The sequence below is a fragment of the Mya arenaria genome, chromosome 6 (assembly GCF_026914265.1).
Source record: "Mya arenaria isolate MELC-2E11 chromosome 6, ASM2691426v1".
Classification (NCBI taxonomy): domain Eukaryota; kingdom Metazoa; phylum Mollusca; class Bivalvia; order Myida; family Myidae; genus Mya; species Mya arenaria.
The window spans coordinates 26,161,747-26,187,490 of record NC_069127.1 but is presented as its reverse complement, the minus strand read 5'-3'; the positions used below and the strand labels follow the sequence as shown (position 1 = coordinate 26,187,490).

General features: G+C 35.8%; 1 protein-coding gene and 2 long non-coding RNA genes across 12 annotated transcripts in view; 1 reads left to right on the top strand and 2 right to left on the bottom strand.

Moving 5' to 3' along the window:
* Nucleotides 1-25,744, bottom strand: part of LOC128238350 (uncharacterized) — a 271,015-nt gene that overhangs the window by 11,127 nt on the left and 234,144 nt on the right. For all 6 annotated transcript variants that reach the window (XR_008261679.1, XR_008261678.1, XR_008261680.1 and 3 more), the window contains 3 exons: nt 20,717-20,817; nt 2,769-2,981; nt 194-1,050 (listed from right to left, as the gene is read on the bottom strand). This is a non-coding gene — a long non-coding RNA (uncharacterized LOC128238350). The remainder of the gene's footprint in view (nt 1-193; nt 1,051-2,768; nt 2,982-20,716; nt 20,818-25,744) is intronic.
* Nucleotides 9,895-25,744, top strand: part of LOC128238348 (uncharacterized) — a 39,021-nt gene continuing 23,171 nt past the window's right edge. The window contains exons 1-3 of one of the 5 annotated variants that reach the window (XR_008261674.1): nt 9,895-10,069; nt 11,196-11,348; nt 11,979-12,225. The gene's annotated coding sequence lies outside the window, so the exon portion shown is untranslated. Of the gene's footprint in view, nt 10,070-10,391; nt 10,791-11,195; nt 11,349-11,978; nt 12,226-13,622; nt 13,861-25,744 lie in introns of those variants that run through there. The other 4 variants (XR_008261676.1, XR_008261675.1, XM_052954184.1 and 1 more) reach the window with 4 other exon arrangements.
* On the bottom strand, nt 11,483-13,369 carry LOC128238349 (uncharacterized). The gene is made up of 3 exons (XR_008261677.1): nt 13,081-13,369; nt 12,319-12,739; nt 11,483-12,075 (listed from the first exon to the last, which is right to left on the bottom strand). It is a non-coding gene; the product is annotated as an uncharacterized LOC128238349 (long non-coding RNA).

Here is a 25,744-nt window from a genome sequence, read left to right as displayed (position 1 = left end):
TTGTATTAAAATTAAAAGTAATAATTAATATCAAAGCACTGTTCCTCTACCATTAATGTCACAACCATGCCACTAAAACAACAACCAACAATCCACATCTAAACGAGCATGACTTTTAAGCTCTGAGAAAAAATTATCACTCTAAAACAAAAATTTAACCCCCAACCAAAACCCAAATCCCAGACCTCCATACCTTTTTTGCCTTCCCAAGGTCTCGTGTGACCTTGTCATTGACCTCTCGTGTCTCTGCAAGCTCCTCCTGACACAGAGCAAGGGCCTTCCCCTCCCCGTGAGTCTTCATGCGATAGATCTCTGCGCTCACTTCACGCATTTTGCCTGCCAGGTGCTTCTGCTTGTCTGAAAAAAAACACAAAAGAAAAAAAAACATATCCGTGATATAAATGCTGTCAGTTCATAGAGTTCTACAGTTGAATGAATACAAGAACTTATTTTTGTGACATTGAGGATGCAGAACTCTTATGTATGTGTAGGTGTGGATCCAGGTATGAGTAGAATGTATGAAAATTAAAGCATTTAGACCATATCTAGGGCACAGTTAAGCTGTTTCTGATGGCACAGTTGTATTAAGTCTAGACTGTCTAGCAGATATCTACGGCACAGTATAACTCTAATGCTTATATCAAGCAGGCTAGCAAATACAGAGTGAACAGTTTAGTAGATATCAATGGCACAGACTAGCTCATATTTTTATTGACACCAGCCCAACACAACAAAGGAACTCATTCCCCCACGTGCTTCATGAACTCCTCAAGGGTGTTAAATTATTAGGTTATCCAAAACAAACCCTAATAATACCTAACTAATAACACAAACATCTCCCAATCCCCTTAAACTTCATTAACATTTCTATTCCCATTCACTGTGTATAAAGAATATATCTTCTGCATTCTTGGTAAACTCTTCGAGCGTGGGCAGGTCGGCGAGGTAACGCTCCATGCCGTCCACCTTCTCCTTGAAGCGAGCGTACTTCTCTGCAAGCTAGCCATGCTTCATCTTCCACTCGACAATTTCATCCTCTCGCTCACACAGCTGTAAATAAGATAGTGGTTTCATCTGATTTTTATTTTGCAATTATTTTATAAACATATATAAAACTAAAATATAAATCCCTTCCAATTATACAATGTTATGCGTGTTTAATTGCTAGGGAAACCTGTATTACTGGAGGAATCTAGCTTGGTGACCATCAACTAAACATTCTGACCAAATTTGGTGATGATTGGACAAAGGCTGCTAAAGTAATTGATCAGACAAGACCAATTTTAGGTAACTTTTATAACGAAGGGATATGACTGGTTATCAAGCTTGTCTTAGATATTATGCCAATACATATTCTGACCAAATTTGGTGGTGATTGGATAAATGCTTTTAAAGTTATTGATTGGACAACATACTGGACACGCCGCATGCAAATGTTTGACAGTCTTTAGGTTATTAATTCTATGAAGGCAGATGTGCCCATGCTTGGTTTCTTGAGAGCAGAACCCAGAACCCTTCCACAACACTAGAGCTAAGACCCTAGGCCGTATAGCGTAAACTAATATTATGCAACGTTTTTCAGCTTAGCTGTTGGACAAAATTTTACATTAAGAAACATTAATATTAATTTATTTACTGATATCTTGTCTTTAAAATTATTTTTTAACATTATAGGACGACACGATCAACTTCAGCGGCGATCCAAAGACACCTAAAGACATGCGGCTGCCACCGGCAGACAGCGTTCTTGAGAGTACCCGGATGTCCGCAGCCACCAGTATTACTGATGAACAGGCATCATTGAGGTATGGTCCTGAACTTTTATAAATAGGAATGAAATAAATAAAATAAAAAAAATGCAAGTGAAAGCAAGGTAATATAAGTTTGAGTCAAAATTAATTTTTCATATTGTCCGATTCGGCCAGACCGTGAACTACCCGCTGAAAACCACGAAACGTTAGTAGTTTATATATGTACGGACACTCATTTCGTATAGACAACTATGCGGAGGTATGGCACGCCGGCTGAATTGCCGTGCGAAGAAAGGAAATCTCCCGTTCTACCGGCTGGTAGACTTCTTCACAGAGATGCAAGAGAAATAGCCATCCAGTGCAAGCTTGTGAAAGAGCGAAAGCTGTGCCTCTACAGCGACGAGCTACAACATTGACACAAGGACGACTAATGAAGCTGTGGGCAAAATATTCGGCGAACGAAATATTAACTAGCAGTCTCCTGAAGGCATGTGCGAGACTTTACGGCCCAGCGTGAATTAATATGTTGACATTGTTTGATGTGCTATATGTTATTGTTATTGTTGTTGTTGTTTTTGTTGTTGTTGTTGTATATTTGTGTATCATGTTTATAATTATATATTCTTATGTGCCCGCTTGCTTTGTGAAATAAACTTTTTCTGTAAATATTTGTTTGTTTTCTTACATCTGTAACTGACGTAGTTTAACATTTCGTTAATCAAGGACATCATTATTTTACATATTAAGGCGTTGGACTATATTAGTACGTAGTTCTCTGCTTGAAACACATAACGTGAAAGTGGTTGATAAAACGTATGATTGGATATTGGCTTTGAAACTTGTACATTCAAGAAAATCAAACTGAACTTGTGATAATCAGTTGTTACTTGCCTCCAGAAAACTCTGCATGAGGACGAGATGCCCAGTCTTTCTTTGCTTATTTTCTGCCACTTATTTATCTATATGGCGAATGTGAATGTTCAATGCAGGACTTTAACTCAAAAGTTGGGGAATTACCTGATACTCTGGATCAGTGCGACAGCATTCATGTGAGATCCCCAATTGACAGAAGTATAAATCACCATGGACACGATTTTGGAACGAAAATGATAACTTCACGTCTTTATCGCGGAAAGGCAGAGCTGTTGTTGAGGAAAGGAAACCGTTTGGGGCCGCTAGGCCGCTATATAACTTCACGCCGCTAGGCCGCTGAAATGCTTGATCGATTTTCTGGAGAAAAAAAAAGGTTGATAAGCGCTTCAGATTGATAATGTGTGCATTAAAACAGTTAATGTATCATTGTTTTAGAATAAAACGCATATAAAAATGTTCTGAATAGAAAATAATTTATGGCCGCTATGTTAACGTATGAATAAAAAAACATTGATTTATAATTGTTTTCCCAAAAAACGCATTAACAATTGCTTTGAAATAGGGAAAAAATAGGCCGCTAGGCCGCCAACTTCACGCCGCTAGACCGCCAGGCCGCTAACTCCACGCCGCTAGGCCGCTAACTTCACGTACATTCCCTGATCCTTATTCGTTTTTGTTTTTTTCGTGCATTATTTTATTAAAAAAGTTGTTTAATTCTTATGAAAATACAAAACAAAGAAGTGATTTTATGCACATCTATAATGACTTGAGAATATTATACTATGTGATATTTTCAACCAGGACAATGGCTTGAATGCTAATGAAAGACTCGTTGATTTAATGTCAAATTATCCACGTATACTGGCTGAATTTCTAGTACGTGCCTTAATTTTTGAAAAAAAAAAATACTTCGTTCATACGAATTTAAAAAAAAATCTTATTTCTCATGATATTCTAGTATAATGTTAGAACACTGAAATTCCAACTTTTGCTATTGTTAAACATACCTAATTTGTAATTTTCAAAAAATAATATACATGTATGTCTGTTTTAAGTATGCATCTTTAATCCGGATTATTCTAAACTTTCTCGGATTGGTGACTTTTAGGCCCATAGGGCTGAATGTAATCCGCTTGATTTTTATATTCTGAGAATAGAATCTGAGATTTAGGTTGGTTCATTGTCATACAAACGCCGATTTACGCGGTAGAAGCGCATTGGGAGCGTAATGAACGCCCTATTGGCTCCGTACAATCATTGTAAGAGCGCGGTAAGAAAAATAAAACTCATTGTTAGCGCCGTAGACGCGTCGTAGAAGCGCCGTAGAAGCGCGGTATGGACGCAATGTCATCGCAGAGAACGCCGAACGTTCGCCAGGCAACGGCCAACGATAACTGCGACCTCTGTGTGCTCCTGCGGCGATCCTGTAACGTTGTAAGAGACCTAACTGCGCTGCTACGGCGACCACACGGCATTTCCACGTCAACAATATGAGCAATAGTACTATAACCTTTGCAAAAACCTGCATGTTCCCGCGCTAATAAACCACTATCTTCTAAAAAGAAACTAATTTTGCCATTTAATACTGAAGTAAAAAGCTTTCCCAAACAACTTAAAATTGTAATACCTCTGTAATTATCTGGATCACTTATTGGTAACAATGCTTCCTTAGAGTACTTGATCATTCAAAAGATCATTCTTAGGTGAACAAGGTCTTAGCCTTTAATTATTGTTTTTTTAACAATATATGATAACTTTATCAATTTCAGCAACTGAAATGATGGCTGGTTTAAAGCATCACTAAAATCAGAAACTGAACATCAATGTCAACATCATTAAGCTTTTGAAAATAATCGTAGAAAGCTTCCATTGAAACCATATTATAAGGAACTTCTTTACGTTCCCCTGAATATTTATTAAGAAGACACCAATATTCCTTAGGTTTACTTTACCTAAGATTCTTCATCTTTAATTTAAAATATAAAACCTTTTTATAAGCTTTACTAAGATTGTTTAAGCTTACAAAATTATTATGTGAGCAATAACGTCTATATTTTTGTTTTGAACCATAAAAATATTTTTGTTTAACCTTACATTCATTTTCAAGCCATGGCTTTAAGTCATACTTTAAAAGTATTTTGTTTCTTTTTCACGACTTTAAACCATTTACATTTACCAGCTGCATCAGTAAGTATTTTTCCTGTTTCCAAATAAAATCATTAATCAAATCTGGTGTACAAGGGCTGTCTACATGGATCCTATCAACAGGGACCAATAATAAAAAATCTTACTTCAAACTATCAATAATCGAAGACAGCTCTTCAACACTATCTTGATCTATACAGGTTATAAAATCATTCAAAATATCAGGATGCCAAGTAGCTTTGACATTTTAAGCGTCATTGCAAAATACATTAGACATATCCTCAACAACAGGTAAGGGTGCAACTTCGGATGTATTATGGACTGTTTACAATGTCAGAAATCGGTACACTTTAACTACGCTAAAAGTAGATCGCGTAGTAATTTCAATGTAGCAGTTAAACTTAATGACTTTACTCTATGAAATCTAATTATGTTTGCATTGATACACATCACTGGCAATCAATTTAAACTTAGATCTACAAATAAAAGCTAAAAGACTACATTTAATTAATACTGTTATTTAAAATTTTCAGAACTACTTCTGCTGATGTACCGGTGCATATATCCGAGGCATTCGGAACTCCTCAGCCATTTTTTCAAAAACAACCTCGGATGTATGCCGGTACATCAGTTGAAGTAGTTCGTATTTTTTTAAATTATATCGTTAATTAAATTTAGTGTTTTAGAGTTGTATTAATTGATCTAAGTTTAAATTGATTACCAGTGAAGTGTATTATTGCAAACATACTTAAGATTTCCAAGAGTAAAGACATAAAGTTTAATTGCTAAATGAAATTACTACGCGATCTACTTACAGCGGACTTAAACGTACCTCTTTTTGAGTATGTAAACCGTCCAAATACATCCGAGGTTGTTTTTGAAAAAAATGGCCGAGGAGTTCCGAATGATATCCGAGGTTGATTTTAGACTGGTACCCTTATTCTCTTTTCTACAAAAAGAGACCGGTATCAGCTAAACCAGGTGCCCGTCGTGCAATCGAAAAGTATTAGGAATACGGGAACCAAATCAAAATGGCGGTGTAAGTAGTAAACAATCAGGAGAGCCGATGTAAAAAACGTTTTTGTTTTCCTTTGTATAAAATGTTGGTATATTGGTGTTATTCACTCCATTTCCGACGAATATACATAATCGAAATCTTATTTCTTTATTTACCAAAATGACAAACTTAGTTGAATAATTATACTTCAGAAGTCGGTACCGTCTTTTTTGGGACAAAATTTGCATGTCACCTTGATACGTTTTTTGGATAAAATGTGTTATTTTTAACTATTCATTGCATGGCACATAGCATTTTTTAGATTTATTATACTTTTTTCTTTGATTATATATGACTATTCTTGACATTTTTAATATTTTTGACATATGTGCCCTCACTTTTTTCGAATAGTTTGAGGTTTCAAAAATATGATAACTGCATAAAAATTATGTGCAAATTGTTATGGATACTTGTTTGATGTTTTTGCACATTTTCTAGGATTTTCTAATTTTATCTGTAGTTATTTGTATTATTATTGTAAACTTATAATCAAATTCCATGTACAGGACATTTTAAAACTAGAAAAGGTTCAGCGTCAGGCAGCCCATTTTATAACTGGGAACTACAAGTCCAGAGAAGAAGGATGTGTATCAAACATGCTTGAATCTTTGAAACTTCATACTCTACAAGATCGACGAATGGGTAGCAGGCTGATCTTCTATAAGGTGGCCGAGGGTTTGGTGCCAGCACTACCACCTACAGAGTTCCTACAGCCAGCTAGGCAAAGGAGGCAAACTAAAGCAACTAAATTTCAAGACTGTATTACAACAAACATTATTGACAAACAAGTGATCAATCATGATCGAGGATTCTTAATTCAACAGTGCAAAACTGAGCAGTTAAAACATTCATTCTTTGTCAAAACGTGTCAGGATTGGAACCATCTGGATAATAGTATAGTCCACGCACAGACAGTGGAGAGCTTTAGGGCTGCTCTCCATTTTGATTAAACGCCTCCCTCCCCGGTGCGCTACGCCGGTAACAGGCCCTGCACCGTACCTAAGCAGAAGCAGAAACATAGCATGTGATAACTGGTGATATTGGTAATAATGTGGATTTTTTAATGTTAGACCACAGGGAGCAGAAACAAATTATTTGTATATATTCTAGCCTAAAGGAATATAGATATATACATAAAGGACAGAATAAAAATAATTTGTTTCTGCCCCCTGTGTGTTGGACAAAATTTGTATGAAGAAAAGTAACAACTTACATGTATCAGTGTGGACTATGCAGTCTATGCTCATTTTTACAAGTATCTTGAAATTCTCCTATTTTATTGAATATTCACCATTATTTTATGAATGAAGATTTCAGTATTGATATTTGTAAAATCTTAAATTAATTTTGCTCTTTTTATCAATAAGGGGATTTTTTTGGATTGAACCCTATTCTTATTGATGGGTTTTTAATCCCCCGCCATAGAGTGGGGAGGGGTTTATAGGAATGCACTTCGTTCGTCTGTCAGTCTGTCCATCTGTCTGTCTGTCTGTAACATTTTGTGTTCACACTATAACTTACTTATGCATTGATTGATTACCATATTACTTTGTACAAATGTTTTCCTCATTGAGACGATGTGCAGTGACCTTGACCCGGTTCCATACCTCAAAGGTCAAGGTCACACAAGAGTTCACATGCTCGTGTCTGCACCATAACTTACTTATACATTGATGGATTACCATATATCCTTTTTTTTAGCCAAAATAAACTTGACATTGAAATTACCTACAAAGTTGGTTAATAAAATGACTGTATGCCCTCGTTACTGTACTATTATTAATGATTTTTGTACTTATTCTGGTAAGAAATTATATATTTACGACATAATGCTCCATGCTGCTCTTTACTCAGCCACTGTAGTTTTAAGAAAAACACTTCTTACCATGTAGAAAGAGTTCTGGGTTCAAATCCCAGCGGTGGCCAACTAGAAAAGCATTCAGGGGCTTTTAAATTCTTGTCATTTTTTTACAAACCAGAAAAGTATCAAACCTTTCTTTGCGAAAATTGGAACATTCTTGTCAATATTATATAGCCCATTGTAATTCTATTTTTACAATAAATATATTGTTTCGACTGCCTGGTCTTGAGTTTGAATTACATGCGAATCAAAATTATATTGATATACTGGTAATTTATTTTATCTTATGAAATTTCATAAACACATTATCTATTATCATATTGATCATATATATATATATATATAAGTGATGTTCCGATGATCGATTATAATCAAAAATCGATTGGTTGGGCCTGAAATCGGCGACAATCGATTGTTTTTGGTTATAATCGATCATCGAACAAAAAATTGAAAAAAAATATTAATAAGTGTTCAGATGTTATCTTTAACAAAATTGATGATGAAAGCCACAATGAGCAAGAAAATAACTATTTTTTTACAACAACACTTAGTAACTTCATAACTTCAATCATAGACATAATGTATATGCATATGATGATTAAGAGTTTGATACTGTGTCTGAATAAAACTTCACTTTAGGTTCTATCTAGTATTTAAAAAAACCGATTGTACTATCGATAATCGGTTACATGAGTATCCAAAGTTTATTTCAGAAAGCAATCTATCACCTATAAGAACATATAAATATTCGCAAGTATACATAAGTTGTATGTAAAATTATAAATCATTGTCTATAATTGACCTCAAATATTGCATTTGATAAATTTTGTTCTAAAACAGTGAGTGATGTCATGGACCTATAAACCATATACATGTACATGTATATGGTTTATAGGTCCGTGGTGATGTATAGTTCATGGTTCATAATGTCCCGAAATATGGTACATTATAAAGTAAAAACAAACTATGAGTTAAATTATATATCATTGTCTGCAAATATGGTATGTTATAAAGTTAAAACAAACTGTTAGAAAAATTATATATCTGACATGGTCCATAATGTCCCTATGGTCTGTAATGTCCGTGACCCTATATACCTGTATACATGTTTTAAATATTCTTTACCTTAGCTTAATGCTTGAACCAAAATCTGAAACTGAGACCATGTGACTTTTGGGCGCTAGACGAATGAAAATATTTTGCTTTATTTTAATGAATACCAGTACTGTATATGAGATAAATTTACTTATTAAATAATTGCTTATTGGTTATAATCTTACCTTACAGACATCAATCCACTCATTTTGTTTGATTATCAGTGCAGGTGTAACGCCATAAATATAGTTGGAATATAATCCAGCTAATAGACATGGGTTGATAGAATTGACTACATCTGCACAGATGTATTATTGTGACACTTTTAAATGATTCCAAAGCATCTCCATAAACTTGATATGCGGTCCTTCAGGTGTGAGTTCAGCCAAATTCCGGCCCCAATTTCTCGAAAATTCATAAGTTTCTTACAACAGGATCAAGCTATATTATTTTTGTTTTATTAAAATTTGTTTTCATGTTTACGTTAATCACTTAATGAGAGTTTTTAGACTTCAATAAAGAAATCTTTATGATATATCAGTTGCGAGCCACGACGACCACTCAGTTGGGCTAATGAATTAATTTCAAGGACCTTGACTGAGATAAATGAATCAAGGCGGTTATCTTGTTAAATAAATCAGTCAACAAGAGATATTTCTCGAAAATCCTGTCGTCTCATTCATTACTTTGGTGCTAGTGCCGCCATTTTGTTGACATTGACAACTGACGAGCACCTGCTGATCCGGATTGGCGCATACCTGTCGTTAGATTTTTATCAAAAAGTAACGAAGGGTACCAGTCTAGGTTGATTTCGATAAAACATTCGGAGCTCCTCGGCCATTTTTTTAAAAACAACCTCGGATGTATATGGACGGTTTACATACTTAAAAAGTGGTACGTTTAAGTCCGCTGCAAATAGATCGTGTAGTAATCTTATTTAGTAGTTAAAATTTATGACTTAACTCTTGGGAATCGTAATTATGTTTGCAATAATACACTTCACTGGCAATCAATTTAAACTGAAAGCAATGAATACAACTCTTAAACACTACATTTAATTAATGCTTTTATTAAAAAAAATACGGACTACTTCAACAGATGTACCGGCATACATCCGAGGTTGTTTTCAATAAAATGGCCGAGGAGCTCCGAATGTCGATAAAAATGGCAAAGAAGAACTTTCCGAATGAGTTCAACATGGCTGTCCTCAGTCAGGGCTGGCTTGATTGATTCGTTTACAGGAAATATTTGTATTCGGTCGTTCAGTACTTGAATAAAAATTATCAGGTTTATATGTTTTTTACTCTTTTCTTCATTGTCTTCCATGTTGACGCTGGCTGAGTCTGGAGCAAGTGGATGCCATTTCAATCACTGTGGCTCCTAGTTCTGGCTTCCATAACTTTAATGTTGATATTTATTTTTTTGATGTTTACAACGCATTAAAGTTCTGGCTTCCATAACTTTAATGTTGATATTTATTTTCTTGATGTTTACAACGCATTAAAGTTATGGCGTAACCCCCATAGTAAAGTCAACCAGAATCAATTGAGTTTGATGATTCAATGCAATCACATGACCATGATGACGTCGATGGATTCTATTTATAGCATCGGATTCACATTGTTCATTTAGTTGAATCCAATTGACCTTACGACAGGATTTGATTGACAGGTCCTATCAGCCAATCAGAATGCAGGGCTGATAAGCCGTGTTGCTATCCGCCATTTTGTCCGTCAAACTGACCAGAGTCCGTCATATACATGCGCTGACAATTCCTCGCCTTTTTAAGTATTATGGTAAAAAGGTGTTGTCATGGCACTTGTAATTCGGATACAAGGTAGCCAGGCCGACTAAAGATGGCTTCCAATTCGTTCCGTATTCGAAACCAGCGAGTTATTTAGAAAAATGCAAGTGCTGAATCAGACTCTGTGGAAGACCTCATCAACAGCTGAACTTGGAAATTTTGAAAGATCGTTCAAAGGCGAAACATCTATACGTCTGTACAAAAGTATTTTTTTGAACAAAACTACTTATTTCAATCCGCTCAAAATTTATTTAATACTGAAATTGTCCGTGCATGACCTAAATATGTGTTACTATTTTTAAACTATAAACATCGTACATTTATACTTTGGCTTGTGTTGTCAAATCGGCATTAATGGCCATTTAATATCAGGTTCAACATGGACACGATTGATTTCATTCAAGATAGAGGTATTTTTGTTGATACCGTTATGTAGTTTTTATAAACTGCTTTGCTTTCAAAGTAAATCAGGAAATATCGTACAACTAAATTTTTGTCCGAACCATCGCATGCTTCCGAATCTCATCTACTCGTATGGATCCTATGTAAACAATGGCTTTTGTAGCTGTCATTCCGACACATTTCATAGATTTCTTATTTTCATATCAGCACTTTGTCGACGGGAAATCCAATCAAGAAAACCCTGACCCTCAAGCAGCTACTGTATTTGACCAGCTCACACCAGCTAGGCCTCCTCCAAAACTCAGATAAATATTTGAGCCACCAAAAAAATACGAGAACAGATCGGTCTGAATCGTTAAGGTATTATTTTCTGTATAAAACAATTTATTTCACTGTACATTTAAATCGATTATTATGTTCATTAGAACTTGATTCTGCCAAACATGTGCTGTAAAGACTTAGACTTATTATGAATCAAGAACAAGTCAAACATGTACATATTTTCATTGTTATTCTTATATTTTGGGCCATTTACGTAAATCTACAATATTTAATGATAGTTCATCCTGATCCAATGTTCAGAGTCCGGATCACATGCACACTCGATTAATAGTATTCTTAAAGTTGCACTCTCACAGAATTCTAGTTTGACACTTTTTGTCTCAGAATCGGCTTATTTTGGCATTCTTTAAATTAAGACCTAATATATAAATCACAAAGCAAACTTCTCCGAGCCAAAATATGATAAATCAAATCCTGTGTAAGTTGTCAAAGTGATCAATCTGTGAAAGTGCAGCTTTAACAGTGAAAAATAACTTCTGCTAATGCTATATATTTTAAAATATATTTGCCATTGCAATAAAGAGATATTCACCTACAATATCATACATAAACACCAAAGAAATATCAAAGTTTAAGTAATGTTTGCAAAACAACAATGTATTTAATAAATCTGATATTAAATATGCAACAACTGGTGTTATAATCCAGAACTGAAGCTAACATCATAGAGGTACATCCTTCCAAGAATCCATCAAAACAACATGCTGAACAACTTCAAGAACTCTCTTCAAAAGACCACACTTTCCTGAAATAAATAAAAGATGCCAATATTAAAATAAATCAGTTACATGTATGGTTAAATATTTTAATACTAGCTGTAAATGCTACTGCCTTTGATGTTTGCTTCCTACATGTATATCATAATGAAATATTGACAAGATAATAGCTAATGTTTTGTGGTTGTTGTTTTTCTCTGGACAAATAGTCCATTACTTTTGTACAGCAAAGTAAAACTAAATGTTATAAAAAGCTTTAAAATAGGTCCTACCGATTAATTGTAAAACTTGTCATCACTGGTTTTCTCTTGCGATTGACATTGCCTGGACTGGCAAATATCATGTGTGTGTGGGGGGGGGGGGGAGGTGGCGGTTTCCGGTCTTATGCTAGGTCCCCTGTTGCGGTAGGCTTGTTGAAGACAATAATAAGCCAATAAGGGGACTTCCTTATCTCCATCAATCAGAATACTTTAATGGTGTCAACGGTAAATAGCAGGAGACCCTCCACCAGCCTTAACCGGTAAATGAGGGGAGGGTAGTGTGTGTGGGTTAGAACCAGCTGCCCGGTCAGCTTAGTTGGTTAGAGCGCCGGGCTAGTGTTCTGGTGGTTGTGAGTTCGAGCCCCACACCGGGGGCAATTTTCCTCCCAGGTCTACTTTTACAGCCAGAGTGTGTGAACATGTTCCACAATTTCTGTAAGAACAAAAATCAAAGCATGTGAATGTTTGAGCAATGCAAAAGTTACAGATTGGTATCACCCACGATTGTCACTTGTCAACTATTACATTATTATTCATAAGGGGGAGTGTTCAATCGCTTAGAACTGAAACTTTTTATGCATAACTCCAATAAACCATTTCTGCTCATACTATAGAATACAAGGTTAAACTGTATAGCTGGCATGTAACGTTATTTAATGTCACTTCCGGGTTCCCCATTCGGCCCATTTATGTTTTACTCATATTGTGCGATGATTTAATCTTTAATTCAACAATACTGTAAGAAGGACCGGTGTTATTAAAAGTTAAACTTACCCTTGTTTGCATTTACAGTATGCGTCACGCACACGCTTTTCCTTTGTATCGATGTCAATGTTGACAACATGGCGGCTATCCGATTTTCTCTGACTTGGATAGATTTCACCCCGTCAATGTTAGATATCGTCATTTTCTAAAGATATATCGAGCCTTCCGATGTAGCAGCCAATTACAAATTCCTTTGACTTCTATTTTTTTCGCATTGTAATGTCACATTTATGATAATTTGTCAGGAATATCGGAAAGCGAAACGACGCGAGACGCCATCACTTCCTCTTTTTTTTGACGGACATAGACAGAGTTCGCTCCCTTGATATCAGGGGGCGTGGCTTAGAAGCCGCTGTCGTAAGGTCAATTGCAGTAAGGCTGTAAATACCTTTTGATAAGTAAAAACAATTTATTTATTCCAAATTTGTTATTAGTTATTTATTAGTTATTAGAAATAGAATTTTTTTTTTAAATAACAGCAAAATAAACACTAGGTCACATGGGTATTTTCTGAAAATCTTGGTGTCACGTGATTAAATTTGAACACAACTATGACCTAGATAAGGAATGCTTGTAATAGGATTTATTAAAAGGCTAAATCAACTATCTTTAAAGCGTTTTTTGGTTTTGAAAATGAGTTTGTGAACTACATTTTACTTCATTAACCTATGGATACAGCTATTTTGTCTGTACAATGCATACAAGTGAAATAACAGCGTGAAATAAAAATGTCACGAATTCTGGTTGGCTTTGGATACGGCGTTCTCTTCAGGGAACACGTCCCAATAGGTAATATATAACTTGTTCGCTGAAGTTCTTAAGCTACAATTGACCATAAATGTAAGTGACTTTGTAAATAATTCCATCCACAAAATACGTATCTGATACTGGTAGCTTAGTATGTGTATGTATTTCTTTAGGCCTTGCGGTCAAGGATAACCCTAGTCATTCTAAAATGCCGTCCAGGCTTTTTTTTTTAATGATGGTTAGCCTGGTCCAGGCTAACCATCATTAAAAAAAAGCCTGGACGGCATTTTAGAATGACTAGGATAACCCATGATAGTGCAAGCACTAATTTCCAACTGGGTCCTTTCTTTTTGCTAAAGGGACAGCATGCGGTAGAAATAGTGGTGGGATACAAGGAAGTCCGGTTGTGATACCCTAGCTCTTTTTCGAAGGGACCCCTTGGTTCTTTTACGTGCTCGGTGAAAAGCACCGATACACGGGGTACAACTTTCTTGGGTTAAACCAGTACTGAGTACACCACTTTTTCAAGCACTTCCCTTTAAATGCAGAGCGCCAGGCAAGGGAGCTACTTGTACCAACTTAAAATGTTTTTCGGTATGATGCAGCCAGGGATCGAACCCACGACCTCCCTCTCCATAGACAGAGGCCTTAACCTCTAGGCCACGGAGGCGGTAGTAGGGTTAGTTTATTACACATACAAACACTAATCTGGATTTAGACTTTAAAACAGGCTTAATTTAAAAACAAGGAACTGACTGCTGATGAACAATCCAAGACACGAAACTTAATGAAAAAAAAATACTGACTTCCATGGGCTATGATTTTTCTATTATTTTCTGTGGTAACTATACATGTGTGCAATACCGTGTCATTATGTTAAGTCTTATGCAAAAAAAAGCTCCTGTTTCATTTTCATTCAACTTAAATAAAATATTTGTACTTGACAACAAAATATTGATACTTGACAACAGGTTCTCTGTAGTAAGAGCTTGATCTTGGTTAAGGAGGGGGAGATAACTGTGGTCTTGAGTGCAGTCAAGTTACATTTTTGCAAAACCAGAGTAATAACCATGCTTAGGCTCAATTTAAGGCTGAAAATTAAATGATTCTATTCAAACAGATTGACACAAGTTTTAAAATTTGTGCTATTCATACATAAATAGGCAGAAGTAGACATTTCTGTCAAATGATAAGCAGCCATTATTTCCCTATGCAGTGTAAGAATAAGATTAAGTAAAGTTAACCTCATAATTTTCAATGTTGTCTATAAGAAAACCAAAATAGGTTTTTTTCCCAAGCAACATCATTCCATTTGTTAAATCAGCTTAGTTTTAAATGAAAAATGACAGAGTCTAATTGAAATTATTTAATTTGTCAGAATTGTGCTTCTCTGGTCCATTCATTTACATATTTAACAAAATTGATTGATTTAATAATTTGCAAAAAGTGATCAGTGTTCATAGACTATTCTTGCATACCGGACTTGTGTTTCCCAGGGATGATAACAGAGCCAAGTTGCCAAATTCTGAAAATGTCTGCGTGGGGTTCAGGAGGCCGCTGAAGGCCCCCGATGGGTCCAGGGCAAAGCCCTGGTGGGGGGACAATGGGGGGGCAAAGCCCCCCGAAGCTTTCCGTATTTCAGGGATTCTAATACCCTTTTTTGCCTTAGAATAGTGTTCAAGGAGTACACCTTTCGGTTTGGTAGATATAATTATGTTCAACAGGAGACATCCACAATCAGAACAATTATCAGGAATCTTAGCAGTGAAGTTTAACAACAAAGTTAAATTTACTTTTTTTTTACCTGAAGTCACAGGCATTAGACATGTACCTGACATTTTGGTTCAGTTGTCCACTTCCCATAAAACTCAACTGGCTATGATCAAATGCCTGTGTATGAACAGTCTACACTGTGGGATGTTTGATTTATAATAATGAACAACATATCAATTATCATGAAAGTGCAAATGTTTATTGTAAAAGTGTTATTTATTCCATTTTTATGTATCATAAGAGTATTTATTCCATTTTGATGAGAATATAATGTTATTAATTATTATATATATTATTACAAGTAATATCCAAATGGGACTTAAAAGCTTTGGCAGCGTAGCTGTTGTGGACATGGCGGACTTTGACGTATTTTGGTCCCCAAGCCAGATTTTTTCCCCTGATGGTGTTACATGAGTCCAGTAACACACAAACTAGATTGTCCCACGGCAGTTCAAGTCTCTCAAACAGGCTTTCAAATTCTATGAAAATTGATTCAGAATCAGCCCTTGTGATTTTTAAGTAGGCCAAATGTCTCAACACTATTTCTTTCTCTATGCCAGAAAAAAAACTGCAACAGTTTTCTCATTGTTTGTGTTTGTTGACTTGTCTTAGTTGAAACAAAACCGAGATCCATTAACTCTTCCACATGTTCATCATTGAAATGGCTAGCCACTCTGTGTAAGTCATCTTGTATGATGCTGTACACCTTTGAATTTTAATTCGCTGAGAGCTTTTGTATCTTTGACTAGTGTCTTAAGTAAGACACACTACTGTGGTGCCAGGGAGCATGTTCAGCCATAAATCCATGTATCATCGCCTCTGGATTGAATTGTCAGTCATTGACAGGAACAACTGGATGCACTGGCTGAGGTGTCTGTTCATCTCTGACTTTTGTAACCATACAGGTAAACATACCTGGAAATTCAAATTACAACAATAGGATTTAAATCTCACTCAAACTGGGTCCTCAAGAAGTTGTGTTGAACTGTCTCAAATAGAAAATAAAATGACAGCCTCTACGTAATATATATTACTACTACAAAATATTAATTCATTTTTTTTTTAAATTTGAACCCAACCAATTTATATTTGAACATCCCATTATGGCCAACAATGCTTCAAACATTATGAGATTAATAAAGAAATGGTTTACAGCTTAAACGTCAATTGGCCAAATAAAATTTGTAAAATAAAAATCGATTATTATGACACAATCCGAATCGGGATGTCCGAAATAATGCTACATGCGCAAAATTCATTCTCAGTTTGATCACTTTCTATTAACTTAAAAAGAAACGTTTCGGGAATTTCTTTTAAAAATAAATGGCAAATATACCCTTAAAATCGACGAATAGATGTTTTTAGAAGTTGGTGGTGGTCGTTTATTTCCAATTTTCCAAATCACGTTGATTCGTCTTCGTCGTCTGTCATATCTGGATACAACCATCCGGATACTGTCTTCTAGTCCCATCGGTAATTTCCGTAATCACCGGATGCTATCTTAACCAATCATATAGCTCGATTGCCAAGACGTAATTAGGTTCGTTAATTTCCGGCTTTACATTTCCGGAAAACTCACCTTTCGTACCCATATTGTTCGAACTGAGCTCAAATCGCTCCCTGTACCCCTCCCCCCTAGAAAAAAACTCGACGGATTTACGTTAATCTCAAAATCGATCCATGAGCCTTAAATCCTGAATTCCGGATTAATCCGGAATTTTATCATCCCTGGTTTCCGGTCATGTGACCGGTGCTGGAAAACCCCATCTTACATACCCCATGTAAGATGAGTAACGCGCAACAACGCGCCACTTCTTATTTCATGTATGATTTATGAAAAATATATTATGTCATTTCAATAAAGTGCAATCAAATATATATGTTTGCAAGACTTTCAATTAAAATTGAAAACAAATAATCGTAAAAAACGCTATTTTTAGTTATTTAAAATAACTGCGCTTTATGATTTCAGTTAACAACGCGCACACGCTTTTTTATGTTATTGTACAAACGTTCATTTTCAACGTCACTTTTTCCACAAATTGATAAATTTAGATATGCATGATAATAGCTTGGGTTTTCATAAGTCAGATTATAAATAGAAAACAAACTTTTGTACATTTCACCAAAAAACGCGTGTGACGTTGTTTACTGACGTCATCATGCTCAGTAATTTTAAATTTATATAACTAAAAATCACATTTTTTACAATTTTTTTTTTATTTTAATTTTAAGTCTTGCATAGATATATATTTGATTGCGCTTTATTGAAATAGCATTATTTTCATTAACCATGCTATACAAGAAATAAGAAGTGGCTCAATCAAACCTGACATGATGGTTGGGTCAGACTAGTAGGTGAAACTGACCTGTAGATGACCCAAAAAAGGTTGTCTGAGTGATAAATTGACTATACCTGCACCCATGGCCCTCAAACTTGACATTTGGTGGCTGACCAGAAGATGACTCCTATTGATTTTGAGGTCAAGGTCACAACTCATTGGTCATTGAAATTTAACTCATATTTACTCATTCCCTGCTGCTAAGAGGATACATGTTTATCAGTAAATATCAGTCATCACCTGAACATGATTTAAAACTGGAGGTTGTGTGTAAGCTTATTTATACTCGCACTTGGGCCTTGCCCATTTGGCGAGTGCTCCATTAAGGTATGACATCACCATTGCGTCATATGTACTTCCGTTGTGTGGAAAATTCTCAACAAAAAAATAATGTTTTTATGACTGATATACATGTTTTCACATGCTCAATACACTGTAAATCAAAAATATCATTTATATTCCTGAAACTTTTATACCTTGAGTATCTATTATTGCTTGATTTATCATTTAGAATAGAGATTTAAGCATAAACTGCTGCCCTATAGTTGAAAGGTCAATTTGGAAGAACTCTCATGGCGGACTGTGCAATTTTTAGAGTTTGTTTTTCAAGTGGAGAGATTTTTCTTAGGAATAACTTGACCCCCCTTTTTTATTGGCTTAAAAGGTAATTTAAAGCTTGTACTTTAAGAATATATATGTTTATCATAGTCTGCATTCGCTCGAAATGCCTTTAAATGTTGTCTAAAAATAATCATTTCACATTGAATTATAGAGGAAATGATAATGGTGGTGTGTAACCTTAAGATTGGAAGTCATTTTAGATTTTTGGAGCATAGTGCTCAGACAGAATGTAACTCTGGTTAGAGCTACCCTGGTTCTTTAATGAGCACGAGTGTATAGCACTGTCACACAGGACCCCCATTTAATGTCCCTTCCGGAAGACAATTAGTATTTTTTTAGTGATTAGTTTTTTTTAGTGGTGTGATGAGGAATCAAACCTGCGACCCCTGGATTGATAGTCAAGTTTGTTTACACAAGACCACGGATCTGCCACTTAAAAACTGTACCTACTATCCTCACACTTTAAATGGTCATAATCTTAAAATCCTGACAACATGGCGCTCAGGGGGGGCATAATGTTTGACAAAAATCTACTGTTGTAGAAGGGCATGAATACGCCAAAAATAATATGCAGAATGCGGATCTTAGTTTGGTATGATCGGGATAGGGTATGAATGTTACATTCAGCCTGGCTGTTACTTAATTGTCTTTGGTTAAATAATATTTAATATATATATGCTGATGTTTTAGAACCAAATGCCATTCCAAATCACTGACCTTGCAGGAATAATAACTAATTCAAAATAGAACATTGAAAAAAATTAAAAACTCCCAAAATCGTTCTGACAAAATATGTGGGTCTCACCAAATCTTATAAGTTAAAAGTATCTATCATGTGTTTCCGGTACAAAGAGAAAAATCCGACCCGTGGGCATGTGGCAAGCCTCGTTACCGGCAACGCAGCTTGCCCAAGGGTCGAATTTTTCGATCCGGACCGGATATTTTTTCTTGCATATTATCTAAACTTATCAATTTGTGGAAAAATTGACGTAGAAAAAGCACATTTGCACATTTCACAAAAAAGCGCATGCGACGTTGTTTGCTGACGTTATAAAGCGCAATAATTTTAAATCACTATTGATGTCAAATAGTTCCTCTAAAAATCGTGTTTTTACGATTATTTTTAATTTTAATTAAAAGTCCTGCATACTTATATATTTGATTGCGCTTAATTGAAATGGCATACTGTGAAATCATTAATGTTCGTGGGGCATTAATGTTCGTGGTTTTCGTGGATTAGGTGTTCCACGAATTCAAGGTCCCACGAAATAAAGACCCTTCATTCACTTTTTCATTTGCCATGTTATGTACATACTCTAGTTTATTTGTACCAGAGGCCGCAGTATACAGCGTAAATATAGGTCTCACTGAATATCTTACTATAATTGTTTTGTTAATATAGTATATCTACCTTAAACAAATTATAAACCAAATCATTTAAATTTGTTTTTCTGAATCAAATGACAGAAGCACGTGCCTAAACATGTGCTGTTCATGAAAATCTCCAGGTTTACAAGATGTGAGTGATGAGTGTCAGTTTTCGATTTTTTCTTTAATCAAATAATTAATCGATTACATTGGAGGCTACTGAGCACCCACCGTGACAATGTACAAAACAACGTGTTCATTATACTTATTTAACAAAAACATGTGAATAAATATTGATATGAAATAAGATAACATTCAAAAGTGATTGAATTTGTAAACATCAGCTATCTTTTGGGATTGCTTACCCAAATATACGGACATTCTCGGTGTTTTCACTGTTTGCAAAATTCTTAATTGGCATTCAATGGCTTCACCTATCCGTATCTTTGATCAGGGTACATCTTCTTCATGACCATAATTTCCAATTAAATCAATAATTGACATGGGTATATGCACTAATTGGCATGTCGTACCACTTTAGCGAGTGTCATAAACCGAGTGACGTAGAAGACGGAAATCCAGACCAGCGCGTGGAGATAATCTAGGACAATAGCAGTTTCGATTTTTTTTTTTCAAAAATGAAAAACCACGAATTCAAGTACCGACGAAATTGTAAATTTTCGGCAGACCACGAAAGTTCATGCCAACGAATATAAATGATTTCACAGAAATATACTTTTCATAAAACAAAAAAAGAAAGAAATTTATAAGAAGTGGTGCGTGACTCATCTTACATTGGGGTTGTAAGACGGGTTTTTCCAGCACTGGTCACATGACATACACACGTCCGGTATGCAAGAATCGGTAACATATCCGTTGGCCAACCTGAGAAGTGCTGAAATAAATGTTGATATTCCAAGTTAAACATAAAATTCAATATGGAAATAACTTCTCTTATGCATTAATGATGATATATAGTGTTTGTGGGTAAGAACAAGTTCCCCGGTTTGCTCAGTTGGTTAGATACTAAGATAGTCGTGCTAGTGATTTTGCAGTAGTGGGTTGGATCACCACTCTGGGCCAATTTTACTCCCAAGTTTACCCCGGTACATGTATTTTAATATTAAACTGCAGGAGTGCCTCTGTCTTTCTAAAAGGTAAATAGGGAGAAAAATGTGTGTGTGTACAAGAACCAGCCACCTAGTTAGCTCAGTTTGTTACAGCGCTGCTGTGCTTGTGGTCTGGTGTTTGTGGGTTTAAGCCCCACTCTGGACACACTTTTTCTCTGATGTTTCTATACCAGGTATAATAAACTGGACTTTCAATCATTTTTTCACAAACCTATTTGCAAATGTCAAGACCAGGTTAGCATGTATATACATTAAAATACTTCATTGAAACTTTAGACATGTGTTCCTAACTATCCAATCTACTCAATTAATCAAGATAGATTAATAAGTATCTTCCATGGCCGAGAGTGTAAGATAGGTTCATTCCGACCCGAGCTTAGGGTGTTTTGCGTAAACGAGGTTTACCGAGTTTCCGCAAAGCGTCGTGCGCAAGGGTCAGGATGAACCTATCTTACACGAGCGGCTATGGTAGTTGCTTTTTCTCCCGCCTCAGATAAACAAAATTAAGTAAAAATGTGTTTTTTGCTAGTAACTCTTTTGAGCTTAGTGAAAATAATTGGGTATGGATATGTGATAATTCGTGGTTGTCATGGAATCAGGATATGCGCGTAGTGATTCAGATTATGTTAATAGTCAAATCGGTCTTTAAATTCTTTAAGTTCTAAGGAGAGTGAAGCATTATTTCTTGAAAGGTGCTTGAAAACTGTTTTATGGTGATTAATTAATAAGCATTCTAAATATTGCCTCAAGAGAAGGTTTCCATGATGCTACAGACGACAGTCTTCAACAAGGGAGGTAATTTAATTCACAAAAGCTGTGCTTTTTGCTTGAAATAGCGAAGCTTTGTGTGGTATTGGCCAAAAAGCGCAGCTATTCGCAAAAGCTGCACTTTTTTGGCCAATACTGCATAAAGCTTCGCAAAAGCTGCGCTTTTTGTGGCAAAAAACGCAGCTCTTCTCAAAAGCTGTTGTTTTTTTCCTCCAACCCTCTAATACTATAGGGGATAAAAAGCCTCAGACTGGTGTAACAAAAAACTTTTAATAAAATATATATCATATATACATCAATGCCAAGTTTATCACTAGTTCACACATGATATGAATAATTATCCCATTGATACCTGTGTATAAACTTCCCCAATAAAGAATAAAAACAAAACATTATGACCTTTTATTGCTGTATTAAAATGTGAAATTGTTGAATATCAAATTTTTTTCACTGATACTTTATTCCCTATTAAACCACATGAAAGCATATTCTAAATGTTTGAAATCAATATTTATGCCCCCCTTCGAAGAAGAGGGGTATATTGCTTTGCACAGGCATGTCGGTCGGTCGGTCCGTCGGTAGACCAAAGCTTGTACGAGTGATAACTCAACAACTCCTGGATGTATGGTCATCAAACTTGACATGAAGGTTGGGCCTGACCAGTAGATGACCCCTATTGATTTTAGGGCTCATCAGGTCAAAGGTCAAGGTCACAGTGACCTTTAATGGTAAAATAATTTTAAAGCTTGTCCGAGTGATAACTTAACAATGCCTAGACCTATGGCCCTCAAACTTGACTTGGAGGTTGGGCCTGACCAGTAGTTTGACCCCTTTCGATTTTGGTGTCATTGGGCCAAAGGTCAAGGTCACAGTGACCTTGAATGGTTAAAGGTTGTCCATGTGATAACTAGACAATGCCTGCACCCATGGCCCTCAAACTTGACTTGGTGGTTGGGCCTGACCAGTAGATGACCCCTATTGGGTTTGGGGGTCGATGGGCCAAAGGTCAAGGTCACATTTACCTTGAATGGTAAAAGGTTGTCCGAGTTATAACTCGACAATGCCTGCACCCATGGCCCTCAAACTTGACTTGGAGGTTGGGCCTGACCAGTAAATGACCCCTTTTGTTTTTGGGGGTCATCAGGCCAAAGGTCAAGGTCACAGTGACCTTGAATAGTAAAAGGTTGTCTGAGTGTTAACTCGACAATGCCTGCACCTATGGCCCTCAATCTTGACTTGGAGGTTGGGCTTGACCAGTAGATGACCCCTTTTGTTTTTGGGGGTCATCAGGCCAAAGGTCAAGGTCACAGTGACCTTGAATGGTAAAAGGTTGTCTGAGTGATAACTCGACAATGCCTGCACCTTTGGCCCACAAACTTGACTTTTGAGGTTGGGCCTGACCAGTAGATGACCCATATTGATTTTTGGGGGTCATCGGGCCAAATGTCAAGGTCACAGTGACCTTGAATGGTAAAAGGTTTTGAGTGATAACTCAACAATGCCTGCACCCATGGCCCTCAAACTTGACTTGGGGGTTGGGCCTGACAAGTAGATGACCCCTATTAAATTTAGGGGTCAAGGTCACAGTGACCTTGATTGTAAAATTGACAATTCCTGGACCTATTGTCATCAAACTTGACATGAAGGTTGGGCCTGACCAGTAGATGACCCCTCTTGACTTTGGGGGTCATCGGGCCAAGGTCAAGGTCACAGTAACTTTTAACACAAAAAAGTTAACAAATCTTCTCCCAGTGATATCTCAACAATGCCTGAACCTATGATCATCAAACTTGACATGGAAGTTGGGCCTGACCAGGAGATGACACTTATTGATTTTAGGAGTCATTGGGTCAAAGGTCAAGTTCACAGTGACCTTGAATGCGAAAATGATTCAAGTGATAATTCGACAAAGCCTGCACCCATGGCCCTCAAACTTGACTTGGTGTTGTGTCTGACCTGTAGATGACCCCTTATGATTTTATGGGTCATCAGGTCAAAGGTCAATATTACAGTGACCTTGAACGAAAAAAGCTTGTCTGTGTGATAACTTGTGAATGCCTGCAACCATGGCCCTCAAATTTGACATTTAGATTTTTGGTGACCAGCTGATGACTCCTATGGATTTTGAGGTCATATATAAAGGTCATGGTCATAACACACTCTATCCTCCAACTTTGAATGGTCATAATCTTAAAACTGCCTCAACGGCATCCAATGTCAGTGACAAATCAGCTGTCATTTCGGTCTATGCATATTTCATTCAATTGTCCATATAATCCTGACAACATGGTGCTCAGGGGGGTGGGGGGGGGGCATAATGTTTGACAAACATCTCTTGTTATACTTAATTTTGTTTATTTTTGTTTAGATCTTCTAATTATTTACACCATTAGTTGGTGTAGAGGCATACCTTTCAGTATGATACCTAAATTGTAAACTATTTTTTTTAACTGTCAACTACATAGTAAAATGACTTTTTCCATACTCTGCCTTATGTTGGCTTTTTGTTAAATGTAGAGGTTCCTAACAGCTCTGTTTATTACACTGTGTGAACTACCAGATTGTTAATTAATACTTTACATAATTGATCAATCCAATTTTCAATATCTGGTAGGCCATCTGGCAGATGGCAGTTTTTATTACCCCTTGGAAAACAACACTGATTCTTATCAGATGTACATTTAATGGAAAAACATTCTGCAAATTTTGATAGATATTCTGTTCAATCCATATAAGGGTAAAAACAAGAAATCAATGAGTTTTAAAACTATATCTTATAAATTTCATTGTATTTTTATGAGCTGGATATCATTTTGAAATATAAGTCCAACATGTTAAAGATAATAATCACTGATGTTATTAAGTAATTGATAAACAACTAAAATAAGGCCAGAGTTTTTTTATTTTTCGTTTTACGGGATTTTTTTCAAAAATAAGCACCAGGAGGAGGGAATAAAAATAAGAATAAGATGTCGAAAAATGAGCGTCGAGAAAAAAGAATAAAAATAAGATGGATTTTCCATATTTTTTTCTTTTTGTTTTGAATTTTTTATACAATGCATGTTTTGAAGTTGTGCACACTTGTTTTGTACTCCATACTGCCTGTTGTATAATAGTGTTGCGCCACAGCTGTTAGAGGGCATTATTTTATAAATTACAACTTCTTCAAATATATTTGTAGTGTCCATCCTTTCAGAAAGTCCAAAATTTCTCAAGTTAAATACAATCTAAGTTATGTATTTCTTAACAAGAATAAATGCCAAAATGTTCCAAGTTTGTAGAAAATAAAATGACAGCCGCTGCATAAATGTTATTCATTTTAAATCTTTGTAAAATTATCAAACATTTTGCCCAAAATCCAAAGTTATTAAAATAATCATAGAAAATTAAAAATGTGGCTTGTCTCAATGAAAATCTAAACAAGAATGCCATCTCCCAGCAATTTCCATGGATTTAGCCATAAACTGGCTGAAAATAGGCCGGGTCGAAAACAGCCAACTTTCGACCCGACATTTGGTCGGGGGCCGAGAAATGGCCAACCCCACTGTAGCAGAAACAGCGGCAGCCATATTGGATATATTTGGAAAAAAAAACATTTAATGAAAAAATCCAGACTTCCTTACGCAGATTTAACATATAATTATAAACAATTCTCACAGGACCTAAATATTTGCAAATAACTGGTAACCGATTAAATGATGCAACAATAGTCTGTATTATAAAGGCAAAACAAGCTGTCATTTTCACATGATGATAATTAAATCAATTCTGTATATATATGTGAATGATTTTAATATGTGCTTCTACACTTTTGTTGTGTTTTAAGTCACTGAAACTTGCACTGGCAAAACCAAAGACATCTGGCATATTGTTTGTTTCTAAAATGTTGATTAATATCCTTTTGGGTATATATAATGAGAGAAA